Source organism: Hibiscus syriacus, unplaced genomic scaffold, assembly GCF_006381635.1.
Source record: "Hibiscus syriacus cultivar Baekdansim isolate YM2019G1 unplaced genomic scaffold, ASM638163v2 tig00117048_pilon, whole genome shotgun sequence".
NCBI classification, from domain to species: Eukaryota; Viridiplantae; Streptophyta; class Magnoliopsida; order Malvales; family Malvaceae; genus Hibiscus; species Hibiscus syriacus.
In genome coordinates, this window is record NW_024063538.1 from 1,263,845 (window position 1) to 1,279,868 (window position 16,024).

General features: G+C 34.2%; 1 pseudogene; it reads left to right on the forward strand.

The window, feature by feature from the left end:
* LOC120197471 lies at positions 1-15,241 on the forward strand (annotated as a pseudogene).
* The last annotated feature ends 783 nt before the right edge of the window (positions 15,242-16,024 follow it).

Here is a 16,024-nt window from a genome sequence, read left to right on the forward strand (position 1 = left end):
ATGAAGCTTGACACCACTGGTCTAGAATCGGCGGCGCCGGTCTGGAGTTTCCTAGTGAGCTTGTCGATGGGTTTTTGGCTGCTCCGTCGTTCGAGCTCCCGATTACTACTGATGTGAGATAATATGTTGTGCTAATTAATGACATTTTTATGATTGGAAAGGGGAAGGTTCGCGGCTTATTTTTATGATTGGTCGGTTTTTGTGTTGCAGTTTGATGGGTTTCAAAAGGAAGCTATTCAGATGGTGAAACCTGCTAAAGGAACCACCACGCTTGCCTTCATCTTCAAGGAAGGTGTCATGGTTGCTGCTGATTCTAGAGCTAGCATGGGAGGATATATATGTATGTGCAAGAGTTCTTTAAATTGCTTTGCGTGATGTGTTTATTGTTTCTATCTGGAATATCTTTGTGGGTATCATAATCAAAGGGGTTGAACTTTGTAGACCTCAGTCCTCATCCCAGCAGCCCATAACGTGACCACTATTTGTTTTCCTACCAATGACGCAAAAAAGATAAGGGTGCATGTTAACTTTTATCTAAACATATCACAATTGTATTATTTTAAGTGTAAAGTTATGAAATTAGCTATAAAAACCGAATGCATGTATGAGCCAATGGGAGGGGAGGAAGGGAAACAATTGTAAGGAGAGTCCTTTGATTTTTTTTAGAGGAAATAAGAATCATAACTTTATCGGTATATTTTTTGTGTTTATTTTCTGATATTCGAAATATTAGTAGATAATATTTTTTTTGTTCAAAATAAACAAAAAACCATCATAAATAAATTTTAGTTTTATCCTAATTTTAAAGTTTATTTGTTTAAATTCTTATATTGCAACTAAAAAATCAGTTAGTGTAATTTTTGTTCGTGGTTTACATACAAAATTTTCGTTTTCTAAAAAATATATATATGAGTTAGGGATTTAAAATTACCTAGATGCCATGGTGTTCGTCGGGTGGTGTTGACGTCGCCGGAGTTGAGATGTCATCGTCGTCGTGTTTAAGAGTCGAAGCGATGAAGGTGGATTTGTTGGGCATGCTGTCGTGACGTAGATTAGCAAATAAAGAAAAAAGGAATGAGATATGGGGGTTTTGGAAAGCCACGGCAAAAATAAGAATTTGGGGAAGAAGTGCTTTTAATTTAGATTTTGGGTTAATCTCACTAAGGGTGCCTATATTTTGTCATCTTTTACTTTGGTTACTTAAAGTATTGGTTTATTCACATTCAAGTCCCCTCAATTCCTGTCGTATTTTGCATAATGACCCCTAAATATATGTGTAAAAATTACATTAAACCCCTTGAAATGTTGTCTTGTTTTTACATTCCAGTCCCTAAAACTCCACATTATATTTATTTCATTTTTGACACTTTAATTTTATTATTTAAAATTTAGTCATATTCTTGTTTTGTTTATTTCTAATTGACACTTTATTTTATGTCTATTTTATTTTAGTAACTATTTATTTTTAATTTGGTATTGCTTTTCTTATTTTTTGCATCTTTATCTTTGCTTATTTTCATTTTTAACTATTATCTTATGTATTCTTGTATTTTATATAGTTATATTTTACTATAATTTGTGTCACCCTGCTATTTTAATTCTATGTTGTATCTACTATTTTTTAACCTTATTTTAGTTTGATAAGTAATGTTTCAATACTTTTATTTTATTCCTGTTATTACTTATTTTGCTATTTTTTTATTAGAACTCGACTTTGGTCATTATACTTTCAAATGTTTTATTTTAGTCATTATTCTACATTTGGTTTAATTATTGTTTGGCCTTTTAATTTTTTATCTTTTTTGTTTAGCTATTTTAATACTTTAAATTTCTATTTTTTTTAATTTAATCTCTTAATTTTATGTTTTTATTTTGCAGCCCATTTTTAGAATTAATTTGATCCATGAATTTTAATTTTTTCCAATTTAATCTTGTTTTAATTTGAATTTTTTTATTTCCTTTTTATTTTTTATACTACCTCTTTGTCTTTGTTTGTTTTATTTTTAACTTTATTTATGATCTTTTTTTAGGATAATTTTAATCAATCAAATGTAAGTAATTTGAATCGAATCTCTAAATTTTAATTTTAATTTCAAATTTCTCAATTAAGACAACCGACAAATTAAATGGTACTGAAAGGGCAGTTCAAGGGTGCTAATCATTCCTTGACCGTAACCGATTCCCGAACTCAACATATTTATGGTAAAACGCAGATCATGTAAGATGATATCTGATCAACCAAATTTTTTCACGAAAAATAAATGATCGGTGGCGATTCCCAACATATTTTATTCCAAGTCGAAGCTAAATTCCGGGCCCACCCGAAAGGCGGTTGCGACAGCTTGGCAACTCTGCTGGGGACAGGTAAGTGAGTCAGGCCAGAATTAATTTTCGGTTGTCTTTTTATGCGAAAATAATAACTTTTAATTTTAATTTATTTATTCGATTCCAATTATTTACCTTTGATTATTTTTCAAATAAATAGTTGTACTGACGTTTTTTTCAATGATTTCAGATTTTCAAAATTTTCATCTCAGACTCTATACCCGAGCTCCAAACCCTTTTTAAGTGGGAGTGAAAGCGACGCCTTCGTGAGAATTTATTCTCCGTACGGGCCTAGCAAAGTAACATTCAGGATTCATATGCCTTATGTCTTTGTGTGGATTTATTCACCGTATGGGCATAAGGGAATGTTTCCTCTCGAGTTTAACTTAGTCCACACAAGCTTGTAATGGGCTTAGGACTAAGGGTCTGACAAGCCCAAGGGGGCACCATCAAGGAGAACTCGGATACTGTTTTTTAGAACCTAAACCGAGAGACTATAGAGAATTACAGCCTACCCCGAAACCTCATTCCAAACCCTAGGCTACTTTCTTTCTTGCTTTGCTTTCTGTTCAAAGCATGCGAACTAGACAAATATGCGGTTAGGATTTGTTTGAAATTAGCATGCGGGATAGAGATCATGTCCGGGTATGAATAATAAGCATGTGGGGTAGGACTTTTATTTTCATGATTGTTTTGATTATTATCTTTACCTCACTAACTCTTTTATTTTTGTTATCTTTTATTTTATTTTCATCATTTGTGTCATTTAAAAGAGGTGTTGATCCACAAAAACGTGTTTGTTAAACGTAAATAGTTTGCATTAATGGACAAAGGGGTTGTAATACAAGAGATGAGAATACAGAGGACAGTCTACAAGGTGACTATATGCCACATTCAATCCAGAAGACGTGGTACCCACAATTGAAGAGTATATCACTTTGTTGTATTATAAAGGACTCAGAATAAACCGGATCTACATCAAGCACAATGAAAGTCTATCTTTCAAGAACTGACTGGCAGAAGTTACAGGGGCAAGATAAAGGTTATTGATCTTGGGAGTCCTTTCAAAGACAACAATGGCAAAATGATAGCTGAAATTGGAGACCATTGCTGACGAATTCAAGAAACAGACAAATGAACTTCACATAGTTCCTATCAATTGAGGGCTCCAATGACGTATCTGTCGGGAACAGGTTCATCAATGGATGAAAGTCAGAGATGCAGCAATTTGAAACTTCTTGGACCAGTACAAAAAGCAACTCAACATTTGCACGGTTCATCCAGAGAAGCCAGAGCGGTTCAACAGGTTGTTCAACCGGTGACAGACGAAGGCAGAAGACTAGTCAACATGTTAGAAGCTGTCAGGATATTTTTGTCTCTTAAAAGATAAAATATTTTTGTCCCTAATAAGGATTATTTATAATAACAAACATTCTTTCGGATCAATGCCTCGAGCATTTCTTGCATTTTTGCATATACATTTTATATTTTAAGCATTTTCATAAACATGAAATTTCTTCATGGAGGATTCGAGGTAGTGTTCTTAATCACGTGACACCACATGGAAGCAAGATTTGAACAATTAAAGAAAAAATTGAAATCAGTACAGTTGGAGCTTGTTCAGATGATTGTAGGACTGAGCCTTCCAGAATGATTTGAGAAAAGAGTCCACATATCTCGAGGGTTATGATGTTGTCGTACACAGTTATCACATAGGAAGCTCCAGATATTCCTATGAGAACTATTGTAACATCCCAAATCAGGGTCAGTGACTAAATTGCAAACTTTGAAAGTTTTGTGTTCAATTTAGAAATGAAATTAAAAGTCTCGGGATTTAAGTAAAAAATTTTAATATTGGATTAAATAGCAAAGATAGATGAACTAAAGGGGCAAAGTGGTCTTTTCATGGGAAATATTTTTATCTTCCCTTTTTGAGTATTATATAAACGTGGGAAATATGAGAGAGTTCCAGACTTCTCTTCTTCATTCTCTTCTTTTCCACCGTGAAGCCATAAGCAAAGGTAAGATCTCTTGTTAGTTGATATTTTGCTGAATTTAGGATTTGATTATGATTATTGGATGATAATTAAGCTCAAGGAAAGCTTAAATCATCTTAAAAACAAAGGATGGTGGAATTAGGAGAGATTAAAGATTTTGAGTTTTTGAATGAAATCTTGAAATAAAGTTGATAAGTTGAATTTTAAGTTGAATTTGACTTGTCAATAGTTGAATTAAGAGATTTGGAGTGATAGAAAAGAATTTAGAACATGTTCAAATTTGAGTATAATTATTGAATTTCATTAAGAGGAGAGGATTTTGAGAATTAAGATTGGTTAAATGAGTACAAATGGGCTTAAGTATGTGTGTTTGAGTTTAGCATATGAAAGAGGTTGAAATATGAAGTGTTTAAGATGAAATGAAGTAAATTTCGTGTTGAAAATATGATTTCTGGGCTAGGAGAATCGGTACCCATTCAAGGGGAATCAATACCCCCTCAAACGAACCAGAAATTCCAGAATCTCATAGGGGAACCGATTCTCCCACAGGAGGGAACCGATTCCCCCTAAAGGAAAATTGTGAATATGAGTTTAATAAGTTCGTTTAAGTTGCTAGTATCCAATTAAAAGGTGTAGGTATCTAATGATTGCCTCAAAATGTACATTTATGTAGATTCTGCGCGTAAAGCAATTCCGAAACATTTGGCAAGTAAGATCGATCAAGGGAAAGATAAGAGATTGGAATTGACTAGTGAGGCCAAGGTGAGTGCATACTAGTGACATGTAGTGTTTAATGGAAATAAGACTTGCGATGAGTCTATTTCCTAGAGTAATATGCATGAAGTCATAGATATGATTATGTGTTGGTTATAACTATATGTGATTATATGTATTACATTGATTGTATGTATGCATGACTAAGATAATGATATGCTTTGTATATGCTATATGATTTATGTAAGACTTTTATGTAATAATGGAAGAACATGGAATAAGTTATATGATAGAGTCATAAGAAATGAAATGAACATGAGAGAATAAGATAATCAAGTATAAGTCATATGATATGGTATAAGTGATTATACGAGAAATGTTAGGATACTCTAAGAGAATAGTATGAATTCGAGGGCATAAATAAGGATACATAAGTTATATAGAGAAGATTGATAAATTAAAGGAAACTATGGTTTATGTATTAAAGTGAAGAGCTACAAAGTTTTATTAAAGAGTATTGTGGAAGTCATGAGAAATTGAACTAAATAAATAGATGGTTTATGTGAGTGAAAAGGGAAAATGATATAAAATAAGTGGAAATTATTTATAGGATAGAATTATACTAATTGAACCTGTAATATAAACTTTATAAAGGAGTACTTGGGTAAAATCATTATATGATACAATTATAGAATTTACTATACAAATTATATTAAAATAGTATATATGAGAATATGAGTAAGTTTATAGGTTATTGATAGGACATATAAGAGTATATAAATGTATGATAATATGAAAAAATGAACTAAGTTTAATAATGTTGAACCCTATGAGTAGAAGTTATGTGATTATAAGTAACATGATTATATGATGATCACAAGATATGATACATGATATGAAATATATGAAAGAGAAAATATATGTTATATGAAATATTATATGACTATGCGATTATATGAAAATGTTCTACGCGTAAGTGAACCATGTGTTTATATGTATATGAGATATGTGATTTATATGACGATGAGCTATGTGAAAGAACTACATGACTATGTGTATATGTGAATGTATGTTAACATAAATATTAATGCCCATGTTATGTGTCATGAGAGCTAGGGGTATAGTTGGCATGCCAAGAGTCGAGGGTCTATGTGGTCATTCGGGACATATATGTATTCTTTGGAATATGTGTAAAGTCTGGTGAGACACATACTTGATCCTTGGCATATGTATATGATTCATAAGGAATGATATGTGGTCCTTCAGGACATATATATATGTATTATTTGGAACATGTGTGAAGTCTGGTGAGACACATACTTGATCCCTAGTATATGTATATGATTCTTAAGGAATGATATGTGGTCCTTATGGACATTATTATATGGCACTACGGTGCAATTCTACGCGGCACTCCGGTGCAATTCTACGTGGCACTTCGGTGCAATTATACGAGCTGTGGTGACAGCATAGTGCACAACCTCTATAGACTCACATATCTATAGTTCTCACATGTGTACATGGGCTTTGAAAAGAGAACATAATTTGATATAATGATATGTGTATTTCTCGTGACATGGTAGAAGTGCATATATGTCATGGTGATATGAGATGCTATGCGTTTATGTATTATATGATTATAGAAATTAGTAATGTATTGTGGCATAAATATATATAATATGTTTATATTCATTATATGCTCATATGACGGAATTGAAGTAATGACAAGGGAATTAGTAAGGATAAACATGTTGGTGATATGAGAACAATGTATGTGATATATGTATATGATGTGTGATATGAATTGCATGATATGATATATGTGTGATAGGGGTTTTGGTATCTGTTACATAATATACATGAATATATGTTGATGTATATGTAAATGAGTTGTATAATTTGATAGCATAAAACAATCATGCATGATTAGTGGGTATGAATTCCATTAGATGTGTTTTCTTTATGCCTCACTAAGTCATCGACTTAGCGTGTGAGTGTTTCACCCGCAGGTTACCGAAAGTGAATATAGAAGCTGTGAGGAGCAATACAGGTAAGCATCTCCCTTATAAGATTTCAGATCAGAAAATAGATGAGTTAAATGATTTTTGTTATTTTTGAATATAGTTGGCATGTACTAATTGATTGAGTTAAATATGCTCTGATCGATTTTGGTTATTGTGGTCAAATTATGTAATTAAACTGCTTTTACTTTAATGAAAGTTTTAAATTTTCTTTGAATTTTGTCAAGAGTCAAAGTTTGAAAAGTCAATGTGATACCTCGGACTCGTATCCGGGTCGGGTACGGGTTGGGGGTGTTATAATTATAAGGAACTGAAGCGCAAAATCAAAAACCTGATAGATTCAGGGACATGTACAATCGAACAAGGGGGCATTGCATCTACCATTTGCACTGAGAGCATTGTTTTGTTTGAACACGTTTTTGATCTTTCATGTTCGCTTAATCTTTTAAACGACTGAATTTATGCTACCTTCTATGGTCAAATAATTGAACGAGTTTAAATCTTTAGTTCTTTGAATATTAAATGAATTAAATATTCTTTTAATTCTTCAAAAATTATAGATTTTTGACATATGGCGTGATCATACCTTTCTTATCCTGTTCCAAAAAAAAAAATCCTTCGATTTCTTATCCATTGTCCTTTTAGACGTAAACCCAACATTTTTTTTACCAATAAAACCTAAGGCATTAGGTACAAGATGTTCACTTGAACATGAACATTCCTACCAGAAGACACAACTTGGGGCATCACTCATCAATTTTCTGAAGACGACCTTGTACAATTGAGGCATGCTGGGAACAAGAAGCAGAAAGGAGAATTAATTTGAAATAATTCTGTCATGCATTAATTACATTGTTTTCATGTGAATAAAATTAATCCTGAAAATCTATCCGCCTGGGGATACCTTTTCTGTGAGGACTTCCATGTATGAAATGATGAACGACTTTATTTCTTTATCCATTCACAACAGAAGAAAATATATATCCCTTGTGTCCCCTTTTGAGCCTATAATATTTTTGTTCTGATTCAACCCTAACTAAGGATCACCCTCCACACTGGGGGGCAAGGTTGAAGAAATCTGCTCACATAAGTGAAGATATCAATCCAAAGGAGATACCAAATGCGAAGATCCAATCAGAACAAAAAAAAAAGAACAAAAACAAAAACAAGTAAAGAAAAAAATAAAGACAATAAGCACACATAAAGATTCCCTCGAGTCAAATGACACATCGAGCATCAAACTATGAGATTGATCAAGCACAATTATTCCAGAATCACTTCACTCGAAGATCATAGAGCATCAAGAGAGAAACACATATGAGCAGATTCAAATTGCGCAAGACATGATTGAAGGCATCAGAATGAATTGATCTTTGGTTCAATACCCTGAGACACTTGTTTGGGCCTATTTATCCTTTTCTTTCATAACCATGAACTTTGGCCTACGTTACGTACTTTAAAAAGTCCCTTATAATCATACATGGATTTCTAAACATAAGAGACTATCTTCAGATTTCATTCAGCCCATCAGGATTAATCTTTATTTGCAAAAGGTTTTCTAAAATCTTTAATGCATGATAGAGAAAAATAACAAAGGGGGGTTCATGACGTAAATTCTGAATGACGTCTTGAAACCAAAGGAGGATTCGAGTTGAAAACCTGAAAAGGCGGCTCGAATGTAAAAATTGTATAGCTGAGGCGATCGCACAAATTCCTTGATAAAGCATCGCACAATCCAAGCTTAACCTTGAAGGCTGGGAGTTGGAAAACACTTCCAGTAGAGAAGCATACAAGCTACCCCATCAAACCTTTGAGCATCAATGTCAAACCTTCGACCAAACACAATAACCTGAGATTTTTTTTATCCTTTCCTTACTTAACCATTTCCCAAAGATAGCTTTGATCTTGACACTTGTCAAATAACTATAATTTATTGAAGGATTAATAGTGTAATTAATTCTTTGATGTCTAATGAACTCTAGTTTTATGATTTGTCTCAATTATGAAATCGAAAAAGGGGCAATATTTTCAAAACTTTTGATTAAACATTTTTCAAAACTCTTCTAATACATTTTCAGAACTTTTGAAAATAAAAAGAAAAACACTTTTCAAACAAGACAAGCTCTCTACAGTGGATTTTGGTGTTTGACATGTGGTTCTCAGACGCAAAGCTCATGTTTGAAATCAGTGCTGAAGCAATAGAGGGCATCTTTGAGATTCAACATCGAATATTGGGCATCGTTGGAGATTCAACATCCTGATACAAACAATCAGACCTTCTGAAGGCATTTCCTCCACATGTAGGAACAAGCAGACAAAGCACGAGAAGATAAAACTAATTCATGTTGTAAGCATCTTAGACATACTTAAGATCATAACATTCATCAATTTTTATATACATATTTTTTTGCAGCTTTTAGAGTCAAGTTTTAACTTCAAGAAGAAAAATACTCGATTCAAAAGCACATTCAGAAATTGATGGTGGATACTCGACTTCACAGCGAAGGAGCGTCTGTTAACAAACAACTTTATAATTTCATTCAGAGTCAATTTCAACTTCACAGCGAAGGATATTGTACTCAACAAACAATTTTCCAGTTTCATTCAGAGTCAATTTCAACTTCACAGCGAAGGATATTGTACTCAACAAACAATTTTCCAGTTTCATTCAGAGTCAATTTCAACTTCACAGCGAAGGATATTGAACTCACAATTTGCTCGAGAGAAGATTTCAACTTCACGACGAATGATATCTAACTCGAAGCCAAACTTCACAACGAATGGGTCATCCACAGTTTCAACTTCACGACGAAGGAAATCGTGTCCACCCACAACATATAATACTTGGATTTCAACTTCACGACGAAGGATATTCAAGTCAAGGCTCAACTTCACGAGGAAGGGGTCATCCACGATTTCAACTCCACGATGGAGGATATCGTATCAACGAATCCACAGTTTCAACTCCACGATAGAGGATATCGTACCAACAGATCCATGATTTCAACTCCACAATGGAGGATATCGTGCCCATACATCCACGGTTTCAACTTCACAACGAAGGGAATCGTATACACGAGCAATATTCATTTTTTGATTGGATTTTAACTTCACGAACAAGGATATCAAACTCAAAGAATGAGTGTCTGTCAATAAAATTTCCAGTTTCAGAGCCAATTTCAACTTCACGGCGAAGGATATTGGACTCGAAACAACACAAGCTTGGATTTCAACTTCACGACGAAGGATATTCAAGTTGCTCAACTTCACGACGAATGGGCCATCTATAATTTCAACTCCACGACGGAGGATATCGTACCCACGAATCCATGATTTCAACTCCACGACGGAGGATATCATGCCCACACATCCACGGTTTCAACTTCATGACGAAGGGAATCGTACACACAAGCAGCATCTATCTCTAGATTGGATTTCAACTTCACGACGAATTATATCCAACTCAGAGAGGGAGTGTTTGTCAATAAACTTTTCAGTTTCAGAGTCAATTTCAACTTCACGACGAAGGATATTAGCCTCGAAACAATGCAACTTAACTTGGATTTCAACTTCTCGATGAAGGATATCCAATTCAAGGTTCAATTTCACGACGAAGGGGACATCTACGATTTCAACTTCACGATGAATGATATCCAATTCGAGGCTCAACTTCACAATGAATGGGTCATTCACGATTTCAACTTCACGACGAAGGATATCATGATCATTTACAGCTTATCTTAAGGCAAGAAGGGCTATCTTCTAACAAAAGACCTTCGAGTTCGATTACACTCAGCTCAAATGCACATCATTTACAACATAACTCAAGGCTAGAAGGATTATTTGTCAACAAAGACCTTTGAGTTCAATTATACTCAGCTCAAAGGCACATCATTTGCAGTATAGCTTAAGTCGAGAAGTGCTATATGCAAACCAAAGACCTTCGAGTTCGACTACGCTCAGCTCCAAGGCACGTCATTTGCAGCATAACTCAAGGCTAGAAGGGTTATCTGTCAACAAAAGACATTCGAGTTCGATTATACTCAGCTCAAAGGCACATCATTTGCAGTATAGCTTAAGTCGAGAAGTGTTATCTGTCAACCAAAAACCTTCGAGTTCGACTATGCTCAGCTCCAAGGCACGTCATTTGCAGCATAACTCAAGGCTAGAAGGGCTATCTGCCAACCAAAGACCTTCGAGTTCGACTACGCTTAGCTCTAAGGCACGTCATTTGCAGCATAACTCAAGGCTAGAAGGGTTATCTGTCAACAAAAGACCTTCGAGTTCGATTATATTCAGCTCAAAAGCATATCATTTGCAGTATAGCTTACGTCGAGAAGAGTTATTTGTCATCAAATACCTTCGAGATCCGATTTTATTCAGCTCCAAGGCACGCCATTTGCAGCATAACTCAAGTCTAGAAGGGTTATCTATCAACAAAAGACCTTTTGAGTTCGATTATACTCAGCTTAAAGACATATCTTTTGCAACATAACTCAAGGCTAGAAGGATTATCTACCAACATCAAGACTTTTGAGTTCGATTTCATTCATCTCAGAGGTATATCAACCGCATGGTAGCAACGATGAGCTACATTCTGGAAGAATTTTCAAGTCGAAATCTTCAAACCAAGAAGAAGACCAAGGCCCAATTCTAGGTTCAAGCTGAAGCCCAATTACAACTACTCCCTAACAAATGTATCAAGTCTCAAAACAAAAAAGGACCGGACAAAAACTGGTTGTCTTTTTCATCTTTGCCTTATTCTTGTTAACACAAGAATGTGCAAAGAGGGGCAGTTGTAGACCCCAGATTTTGTCCTCATCCCCAGCAGCCCATACCTCGCCCAGCCTGGCTACCACAAGACCACAATCACTTGTTTTCCTGCCAATGCCAACGCAAAAAGGATAGGGGTGCATGTGAACTTTTATCCAAAGCATCATCACAAATTGCATTATTTTAAAGTGTAAAATTATTGTGAAATTGGCTATAAAAGCCGAATGCATGTATGAACAAATGGGAGGGGGGAGGAAGGGAAACAATTGTAAGTAGAGTCCTTTGGTTTTTTTTAGAGGAAATAAGAAGCATAATTTTACCGGTATATTTTTTGTGTTTATTTTCTGGTATTCAAAATACTAGTAGATAATATTTTTTTTGTTAGAAATAAGCAAAAAACCATCATAAATAAATTTTAGTTTTATCCTAGTTTTAAAGTTTATTTGTTTAAATTCTTATATTGCAACTAAAAAATCAGTTAGTGTAATTTTTGTTCGTGGTTTATATACAAAATTTCTATTTTCTAAAAAATATATATATGAGTTAGGGATTTAAAATTACCTAGATGCCATGGTGTTTGTCGGGGTGGTGTTGACGTCGCCGTAGTTGAGGTGTCGTCGTCGTCGGTTTAAGAATCGAAGCGATGAAGGTGGATTTGTTGGGCATGCTGTCGTGAGGTAGATTAGCAAATAAAGAAAAAAAGGAATGAGATATGGGAGTTCTGGAAAGCCACAGCAAAAATAAGAATTTGGGGAAGAAGAAGTGCTTTTAATTTAGATTTTGGGTTAATCTCACTTAGGGTGCCTATATTTTTAGTCATCTTTTACTTTGGTTGCTTAAAGTATTGGTTTATTCACATTCAAGTCCCCTCAATTCCTGTCGTATTTTGCATAATAACCCCCAAATATATGCGTAAAAATTACATTAAACCCCTTGAAATGTTGTCTTGTTTTTACATTCCAGTCCCTAAAACTCCACATTATATTTATTTCATTTTTGGCACTTTAATTTTATTATTTAAAATTTAGTCATATTTCCTGTTTTGTTTATTTCTAATTGACACTTTATTTTATGTCTATTTTATTTTAATAACTATTTATTTTTAATTTGGTATTGCTTTTCTTATTTTTTGCATCTTTATCTTTGTTTATTTTCAATTTTAGCTATTATCTTATGTATTCTTGTATTTTATATAGTTATATTTTACTATAATTTGTGTCACCCTGCTATTTTAATTCTATGTTGTATCTACTAAATTTTTTTACCTTATTTTAGTTTGATAAGTAATGTTTAAATACTTTTATTTTATTCTTGTTATTACTTATTTTGCTATTTTTTATTAGAACTCGACTTTGGTCATTATACTTTCAAATGTTTTATTTTAGTCATTATTCTACATTTGGTTTTATTATTGTTTGGCCTTTTAATTTTTTATCATTTTTGTTTAGCTATTTTAATACTTTAAATTTCTATTTTTTTATTTTAATCTCTTAATTTTATGTTTTTATTTTGCAGCTCATTTTTAGAATTAATTTGATCCATGAATTTTAATTTTTTCCAATTTAATCTTGTTTTAATTTGAATTTTTTTTATTTCCTTTTTATTTTTTATACTACCTCTTTGTCTTTGTTTGTTTTATTTTTAACTTTATTTATGATCTTTTTTTAGGATAATTTTAATCAATCAAATATAAGTAATTTGAATCAAATCTCTAAATTTTAATTTAAATTTCAAATTTCGCAATTAAGACAACCGACAAATTAAATGGTACTGAAAGGGCAGTTCAAGGGTGATAATCATTCCTTGACCATAACCGACTCCCGAACTCAACATATTTCTGATAAAACGCAGATCAGGTAAGATGATATCCGATCAACCAAATTTTTTACGAAAAATAAATGATCGGTGGCGACTCCCAACATATTTTATTCCAAGTCGAAGCCAAATTTCGGGCCCACCCGAAAGGCGGTTGCGACAAACTTAAAGCAATTCCTGAAAGTATTGTATTCTTTTTCTCCATTGCTCGGACTCTTCATTTTGCTTGAATTATGTGGTCCAAAATGTTTTTGTTCGGATAGGAGCATTAGAATATGAATGACTATGCTACTGGTGCTTGTTGGGTCTAGCAAGATGAGGTGTTAGGTCTCTTAAGCAAGGTCAGTGATTCGGATCCCGACATTGTTAATAGAGCAAATTTGATTGGGAAGGTCGCCTTCATAGTGGGACTCTGCATTAATTGAGCTAGATTAGTCTACCAATAGGTTGAATGTTGGTGGTTGTACAAAAAAAAGGAATATGAAAGAGTACACTCATATCCGTATCGAGCAAGTCACATTATTGTCCGAGTAACTTTGTTCTTCTACCTTTCATTTTGCTTAAACTATCCAGTCTAACACATACTTGGGACGGGAGTATTAGGATATGAGTATGACCCTCCAAATACATATGAACAAACTTAGGAAAAATTGAATAAAGTCATCTTGGACAAGTATTTGTATCCGACGCTCGCATCCAAGTTCTAGGAACATAGTTCTTTTGTTTCTTTTTGTTGTTTTTGGATGGTAGTGTTATCATCATATATTTTCCTTTAACTTGGCAGCCTCACATTCGGTGAAGAAAATTATTGAAACCAATCCATACATGCTTGGAACAATGGCTGGTGGAGCTGCTGACTGCCAGTTTTGGCACAGAAATTTGGGAATCAAGGTACTGATAAAGAATTTGCCCTCTTTCTGATTGATACCATCCGGGTCCTATTTTGCGTTAGCTTTGTTTTGTTTGCTATGTGCTGTATATTTTTTGTACATTGCTTGTTATGTATGGAATTGTATATCCATGGCTTTAATGCTGAACAGTTTATATCAGCGTTGTTTTCTCTCGTTACCTGTTATGTATGCAATAGCATCTCAAAGGTTTCAGATGATGAGAAAATGGCGTTTTCCTAACACCGTTATTATTCTAACCTTTCATTTTTCCTAAAGCACTAGTGTCTTCCGTATATTTGGACATGGATATGGCATATGACCCTCCAAATACATAAAAAAAACTTGGAAAAAATGAATATACTCCTTTCAGATACATACCCCATCCAACATTCACACCCAAGTTTGAATAATCTGATGCCGTTGACCATGACCTATATGAAGTGCTAATGGATTACCGTTTACCATGACCTAGTGCAGGCTGCATGAACAGGCAAACAAGCGCAGAATTTCTGTTACAGGGGCATCAAAACTGTTGGCAAACATTCTCTATTCTTACCGAGGAATGGGACTATCAGTTGGAACCATGATTGCCGGATGGGATGAAACAGTAATTGAAACTAGATTTTACTCTTTTTCCCTCCTCCCACTCCCTTCCCCTTGCATTCTACGCATATTGCCGCATGTTTTAATATGCCACCTAATGTGAATTCTATAATTCTTAACCAGTTTATTACGTGGGATCAAATGGTTGGAAGAAGCTTTCCAGTGATGATGTCGGAAAACTTCACTACAAATACTATCCAGTGATGCCGAGCACGGTAGAATAAGAAATGGTTGAAGTAGCCGGGGCCTAAGATGTAGTCCTGGACCTAGACCTAGACCTAGACCTAGACCTAGTTGAAGATATTTGTCATTATTGATCTTTTAACCGGGTTGTCATTGTTCGTGTTGAATTTTCTTTCTTAATGAATCAAATTCCCCACTTATGAACAACGCTTTAATCGGTTGAGCTCGAGTTGGTTAAGTTTTAAAAGTTGAACTCGAATCTGAATTGAGTTAATCTCTAATTATGAAAACTAAACTCGATTCATCAAGCTTCAAACAAAGCTCGGAATTTGAAACAACCAATCAAATACCCATTGAAATCCACATGTCGATCACTTCATTTTCACTTTTCTGCTGCCACTTACCACCTGACTGCCACCTCGTTATGATCTCCGCTAAACAGACCCAACCCAACAAGTCTCGTAGAAAAACAACTACTTTTCAGCCCCCGTCTTTGGCCCTAATGAGTCCCCGCCCTCTCCAATTCCAATTATAGATTAAAAACGTATATAATAGTTAACTCTTTATCCTTTAATGAGTCCATAAGAATCTCCGGTCCAGTGGCAATCCCTAATCTATGTAATCTTTAATGGTGATTAATACGCATTCAATTCCTTAAGTTACCGGGCGTTTAGTTGTTCAATTAGTGCTATTAAAGCTCAAT